This window comes from Malus domestica, chromosome 01, assembly GCF_042453785.1.
Source record: "Malus domestica chromosome 01, GDT2T_hap1".
Taxonomy (NCBI): Eukaryota; Viridiplantae; Streptophyta; class Magnoliopsida; order Rosales; family Rosaceae; genus Malus; species Malus domestica.
Window position 1 is genome coordinate 1,651,567 of NC_091661.1, and position 7,753 is coordinate 1,659,319.

The 7,753-nt window shown below is 39.0% G+C and overlaps 1 long non-coding RNA gene across 1 annotated transcript; it reads left to right on the forward strand.

Moving 5' to 3' along the window:
* Positions 1–4,007: 4,007 nt before the first annotated feature.
* Positions 4,008–6,000, forward strand: LOC114824968 (uncharacterized). The gene is made up of 3 exons (XR_003773618.2): positions 4,008–4,290; positions 5,252–5,285; positions 5,879–6,000. It is a non-coding gene; the product is annotated as an uncharacterized lncRNA (long non-coding RNA).
* Positions 6,001–7,753: the final 1,753 nt, after the last annotated feature.

Consider the following 7,753-nt stretch of genomic DNA (forward strand, 5'->3'; position numbering starts at 1 on the left):
ATCCAAAATTTCATAAACTTACCACTTGCGTATATAGTGCCAAATAATTGTTAACTATGATATAAATGTGATAAATAATGTTATATGGTTGAGATATTACTGTCATGACATTCATACATATTCATACATGCTCATCTTGCTGCACCCCGGTGTTAGTACTTGCCTTAGGGCCAGGGTCAGTCCTTCACGTGTATGTTCACAATGTACCATTTGCTCGCCTTGGATCCAAGTTAGGTGGTAGTCCAGTCGGGTAGATTGCATTAGGCAATCCAACTTGTATATGATGTGCTCCTGCACCAGTCTTCACGTGATCGTAGTACTAGAGCATATTGATTACACCTAGTCCTGTTCGTGTCAGATATTATCTGTTCGAACTCGTGTGTCAACTTAGATGGATGAGCACTTAGCTATACTTGATTAACACATGATGTTATGATTGTGGCATTTGATATATCATGAATTGGCATATTTCTGGTTATAATATTTTTTATTCATCATTTACATACTTACTTAGTATGTTTTAAGGAAGCTATACTTGTTTTACAGCATGGGGTTAGTAGGTTTCGTTATGCATTGTTTTGCTAACTTACTCAATTTTGTTTTTCGCCCCTCCAGGACCTAGTTAGCTATACTCTTTGTGGGACTCGAGGAATCTTGGCAATTATGACATTATCTTCTATTTAGACGTACGAACTTATCATTGTTGTGTAATAAGTGTACTTTAGTTATCTTAACTACTCTTCTGTAGTCTCACTGTCTATTACACTCTGAATAATTGTAGTGGGTTCGTCCCACGATTGCGCACTCTTTCACTGTTTAGTATAATTAGTTATAATTACTTTTAATTTTATTTACTTTTTGCATCATTTACCCTTATAGTTACGTCACCTCACGCTGATGGCTAGCATGCTTCGACGTTTCCGGTCAAGGTGTGTCAGCTTGGTATCAGAGCATAGGTTTAGACAGTTATGCACTTCCTAGTGTGTTTTAACTCTTGTTTTCTTATGTCAGAACCATGCCACCTCATAGAGAGCCACGTATTTCAGCTAAGAATGATTTTCTGGACTTTGGGCAGTTTGGTGAGGCTATTTCCAATGCTATTCAGTCTTCATTCCATCTTGTCCCGAGGAATACTTTGGATATTGTATCTCACCTAAAGATTAATGATTTCTTTGGTAATGAGGGATCGGAGAAGTCAGAGATAATTATCTGTTCGATCATGTAGAGAAGACTTTTCGAGTTATACACAGGCAGGGTAATCTTTCCCTAGAGAGATGGGTCGAGACAGTGACCTGGTTCTTTCGATTGGGAGCAGAATCTTGGTGGGATCATGAGAGGAAATCATTATCTAATGAGAATGCTATGAGTTGGGATGTTTTTAAGCGGTTATTTCAGATCAGATTTGTTCCTCCGGAATATTTAGATAGTAAGAAGAATGAGTTCACAAACCTGAGGTAGGGTAAGATGTCAGCCACTGAGTATCATCAAAGGGTCATGGACTTATCTTGTTATTGCCCCAAGACTACTGCTAATCCTCGGGAGATGCTTCCTTTGTTTAAGAGGGGACTTGTAAGAAATGGCGTACTATAGCAACCTCTACTCCCTATGCTACTTACCAGGAATTCTTCGAGGTCTTGCTTCGGATTGAAGATTCAGAGAATGCTCTTGACGATGAGGATGAGGATGTTAGTAACAATGACCAAAGGTACGGTAACAAGGGGCAATCGTCACTTGGTCCAAGAAGGGCTCAGAATTTTAAAAGGAGTGGAAACAGCTCTGGATCATTAAGCGAGGGTTCTAACTCTTGTACACCTTATAGAGGGGGCAAATCCGCTGGTGGTTCTCATTTTTAGAATCAAGGAAACTCTAGCAGTTTAGGTGTTCAGTTATGTCGCAGATGCAACACTCGTCACTATGGCGAGTGTAAAAGGGGAAACAGAAGATGCTTCACTTACGGACATAAAGGGCATATGGCCTATAATTGTCCTTAGAATCAGAAGAATCAACTTGCTAATCTACCACTTGCAGTCCCCTATAGCAGTTTCCAGCACTTGGTAATCGTCAGCATATAGGCCACGGTGGAGCTTTCCACTACCAAAAGGACGTAGCCCAAAATTAGGGATGACCATATCAGTATACACATGAGGTTCCCTATTATCAGGGAGGTTATCGGCAAGTTCAGGGAGGCTATCAGCAGACTGAGGAAGGTTATCCACAGTTCCAGGGAGACTATACACCGTATCAGGGTGGCGAAGCACATATGTATACTGGAGGGTGGTATCAGAACCAAGACGTAGCGTCTAGCAATGGAGGCTCAGGTAGACAAGTAAATACACCCCAGCAAGGCCGAGGTAATCAGGGTTGGGGTAATCAGACTCAAGCTAACATGGGTCGTGGAGGCAAATAGCAAGTTCAGGGGAGAGTCAACAACATCACCTTGCAGGATGCTCAGGCTAACCCGAACTTGATCATGGGTACATTGAATGTTCTAGGCCATTTTGCTAAAGTTTTAATTGATTCTGGTGCCACACATTTAGTTATTTCCCATAAGTTTGCACAAAAGACTCAACCACATCCTACTTCACTAGGTTACGAGTTGGAATTCTCGATGCCTAGGGGTGAAATATGTTATGTTAGTTGGGAATATCAAGGATGTCCTATCCTTGTTGAGGATGTAGTCATGTCGGCTAATCTTGTCCCTTTGGATATCGTTGATTTCGACGTTATTTTAGGCATGGATTGGTTGCACTACAATCGTGCTAGGTTGGACTGTTATGAGAAGATTGTTACTTTTCACAGACTGGGCATGCCTACTGTCACGTTCGTTGGTGAACGTAGTGGTCTAAAGCACAGAGCTATCACTACCATGAGGGCAAGATGACTACTGAGTAAAGGTTGTCAAGGCTACTTAGCTCATGTTATGCTATCAGAAGAGACTACTGCATCTGTGGAAGACGTCGGAGTGGTTAGGCATTTTCCCAATGTTTTTCCCTAGGAATTACTTGGCTTACCCCCAGATCGTGAAGTGGAGTTCACCATCGATTTACTTCCAGGTACAAATCCTATTTCCCTTACACCTTACCGTATGGCTCCTACAGAGTTAAGGGAACTTAAAACTCAATTGCAAGAGTTAGTTGATAAGGGTTTCATTCAGCCAAGCACTTCCTCGTGGGGAGCTCCAGTTCTCTTTGTAAGGAAGAAAGATGGAACTTTGAGGTTATGCATCGATTACAGGTAGTTGAATCGGGTGACGATTAAAAACTGTTATATGATACCTCGTATTGATGATCTCTTTTACCAGCTTAAAGGTGCTTGTGTATTCTCAAAGATTGACCTAAGGTCTGGTTACTAGCAATTGAAGATCAAAAGCGACGACGTTCCGAAGACAGCTTTCAGAACTCGATATGGTCATTATGAATTTCTAGTTATGCCATTTGGATTGACTAATGCATCAGCAGCTTTCATGAACCTGATAAATTGAGTATTTCATCTATACCTCGATAGGTTCGTCATTGTTTTCATAGATGAAATTTTGGTGTATTCAAAGAATGAAACTGATCACGCTAGGCATCTGTGTTTAGTTCTAAAGACGCTAAGGGCAAATCGGTTGTATGCTAAGTTCAGCAAATGTCAGTTTTGGCTAGATCAAGTGTCATTCTTAGGGCACGTGTGTAATATCCCTCGTTTAAATTAAGAGTGAAGTGTGATTATAATTGTTTTTATACAAAATTTTAGTCTACTTAGTGTTTATTTGTTTAATAGCTTTTAATAATATACTTTTTATTTATTAGATTTCCTATTATTGTTTAAATAATAATAATAATAATAATAAAATAATATTCTACAAAAGAAAGGAAAAGACCATCCTTTCATACTCTTCCTTTCGGAGCGATGGAAACAAGGAAGCTGGGAGGAGGTGGCCTTCCATATCTTAGGAAAAAAAAAAATCTTCTTTCTTCATACCAAAAATCGGATCGAGATTAGGACACCTTGTGATACGTCGACCTTTGATTGATCAAAGGAGTGTGTCATAGAGAGTTGTTCATCTCCTATTGCACGAAGGAGTGTGTTCAGCAGAGGATGAACTGAGAAGAGACACAGAGGTCTATAAACAGGAGGTGGATGACCTAGGAAGCTAGGTTTTTATCAGGACTCTGATAGGAGTGAGTAGGATTAGAGAAACTATAAAAGGGGTTGCAGAGAAGTGGGAAAGCATCAGAAATCGAAAAAGGGGTAGAGAAATTGAGAGTTAGAACGTGATTGTGAAGGAAGGATTCAGAGATTTGAAGGGTAAACTTCTTGTTCCTTGATTATTTAGATTTTTCGAATTTAATTTCCTTAGTTGAATTGAAATTGCCATGAGATATATTTGGAATTCTTAGTTTTAATTAGGGTTTTCTACTGTACAATGAACTAATCTGAACTTGAATTAGAGTTGGGTAATTCGGATTGGGTGTGTAGATCAAATTTCTTAATCAAGGGTTTGGTTCAAAAAGTCAATTTCTTGTTAATGTTGAGTCATGTTATATTTGGGTGTTGTATACATGATTTCTGGATTACTTGGAAATATTTTGGGTTTTATTATATGAATTGGAAGTGTACTGTTATGTAAGTTGCAGAAAATTTCAGAGAAAACTCAAGTTTCTAGTGGTCTTATTTTGCTCTTAATTCATAGGTCTTTATGTGCTCCTTTGGAGAAAACTTTTATTGTGTTGAAAATATATATGTCCATGATTGTAACCCAATTGTTTTCACTCAGTTCTGTTGAGTTTTGGTTGATCAAAACCTTATTTAAACTTGGGTCGCGAGCTGCCAAACAGCAGCAGAAAACTGGGTTTCCAGTTTCAAGACTCCATTTTTCTTTTAGTATAACTTCCAATTTAGAGCTCCGTTTTCTACAAACTTTATATGCTTTTAAAGTACATAACACGAACTTCAAAACCCATGTAATATTACACGATTTGGTTTAGTTTTGAAGGTTCGAAAATGAGTCTAAACTTGGTTCAATAGTGATGTTTTTCTGCAGATTTTGTGAAGATGCAAAGTTCTGTTTTTAGCACACCGAATTTCTTTCCCAGATTCCTTTCTAGTCATCTTTACTTGATTTGAGTGACATTATTTGAGTTATAAGATTCCAGAATTTATGTACTTTCTTTAGATAATATCAATTTTGTGGTTGAACACTTAGTTTGGTTTCTAATATGTGTTACTTGTGTTTATATTTTTGGTTGTATTTTTGCGTTCCGATTAGGTTCTTCAGAGAAGCAAAATTAATCGAATTCAAGGTAGGGGGTTATGGGAAACCTTCTATATATATATATATGAATTTAATTATTTCTTACTTAAGTACATATACAAGTTTGATATACATATTTCTATTGGATATTTGAGTATAATGAATGTTTGAAATGAAATTTGGGTCCATGATGTGGGAGTAAAGTGGGATTGTCGGAAAGAACTTCGGGAATCTAAGGTGGTGACTATTAGTTTTGTGTAGTTGAGCCAAACTCTTAGTAGGTACTAGGTCTCAGGCGAGCCCACAGTGCACAGATTGTTTAAGGGTAATTCGGGACTGGAGACGAAGAGTTTAGGCAAGATGATTAACAAAAAGGGGAGTTCGGGGATGTTTAGGGATGGGGGTTAGTTCATATATTTAAACACTCGGGATCAAGTGGTATAAGTACGGAATGGGACATACAAGGTCTGGGTGTTTAGTTATGTGGATTAACGGGTATAATTAAGGCATTTGCATTGCATACTTATGCACCATTCTGATTTTGGTTTTAATTCTGCTATCTTAATTATACTTTATTATTTTAGTAATGAAGGTATATGTCCCTACTGAGCGTTTTAAGCTCACCCTAACGAAATTTTGCAGGTACAGAACCAGAAACCTAAAAGTCTACTTGCTGTCTGTTGTGTAATTATGTAGAAGAAATAAAAAGATGAGCTTGTTGGCTTTTGCTCTCTTGTTTGAATAAAGAACTAGTTTTGTGTGAACTTTCAGTAGTTCATAAGTTATAATTTTGGCTGAAACTTTCAATAATGAATCTGTTATTCAGTTAATTTTATTCCAAGCGAGTTATACATGCTTTTACTTCATGTCACATTCTTAATTATATTAGTTAAACTTATAATTAAGGTGTGATTCACGTTCTGAACCAAGGTTTACGTTAATCCTTGGGTTGGGGCGTGACAACGTGGTATCAGCTTAGGGTGTGCTTGTGGATCCTCAGAAGGTAGCAGCCGTGGAGAATTAGGAACAACCTCAGACAATTACAGAAGTTCGAAGCTTTCTTGGTCTTGCAGGTTATTATCGACGCTTCGTGAAGGACTTTTCAACCATAGCACTACCTCTGACAAAATTAACTAGAAAAGACGTTCCTTTTGTGTGAAGTAATGAATGTGAGTAGAGCTTCCAACAAATAAAGTATCTTCTCACTCATGCACCTGTTTTAGCACTTCCCGATGATGGTGGGAACTTCGAGATCTACAGTGATGCATCTTTGAATGGTCTTGGATGTGTGTTAATGTAGCATGATAAGGTGATTACTTATGCTCGCGGCAGTTAAAGCCCCATGAGAGGAACTATCCTACTCATGATCTCGAGTTGGTAGCGATCATATTTGCTTTGAAAATCTGAAGGCACTATCTTTATGGGGAAAAATGTAAGATATTCAGTGATTATAAGAGCCTTAAGTACATCTTCACTCAGCCAGATCTCAATCTCAGGCAGTGGAGATGGGTAGAGTTACTTAGTGATTATGACTGCACCATTGAGTATCACCCAGGTCGGGCCAATTCGGTAGATGATGCTCTTAGTAGGAAGTCGCATGGCCAACATAATGCTCTTTATGCTAGTCGCATTCCTCTTTTGACTGACCTAAGATCCACTGGAGTAGCATTGAAAGAGGGTCGGTGGGGGACCTTAATTGCCAGTTTTCAGGTTAGACCGATTTTGTTGGATCGTGTTCTCGAAGCTCAGAGGAACGACACAGAATCTCAGGAATTGATACAGGCAGTGTCAGACAGGAAAAATATTGACCTCTGGATTAGAGATCCTAACGGCATGCTTATGCAAGGTGAACAGATGTATGTATCGAATGTTAAGGAACTAAAGAACGACCTATTGGATGAAGCGCATATTTCCGCTTCTATGATGTATCCAGGGAGCACCAAGATGTATCATACCATCCGACACTTCTATTATTGGCCAGGTATGAAAAGAGAAACTGCAGAGTATGTTAGTCGTTGTGCAATTTGCTAGCAGGTTAAGGCGGAAAGGAAAAAGCCTTTTGGATTGCTGCAACCACTCTCGATACCTCAGTGGAAATGGGAAGATATTACGATGGTTTTCGTGTACAAATTACCTCGTGCTTGAAATGGTTACGATGGTATCTGGGTGATAGTTGATCGGCTTACCAAGTCAGCACACTTCATACCTGTTCGTGAGAATTACTCGTTAAGTCAGTTGGCCGAACGGTTCGTCTCTAAAGTGGTTTGGTACCACAAAGTCCCAGTTAGTATCATTTCTGACCGGGATCCCCGATTTACTTCGAAGTTCTGGGTAGCTTTTCAGGAAGCTTTGGGATTGAGATTACTATACAGCACCGCCTATCATCATCAAACTGATGGGCAGTCAGAGAGAACTATCTAGACTTTGGAAGATATGTTGAGATTGTCAGTTCTACAGTTTAGAGACGCTTGGCACAAGCGCTTACCATTGATAAAGTTCGCGTACAACAACAACTTC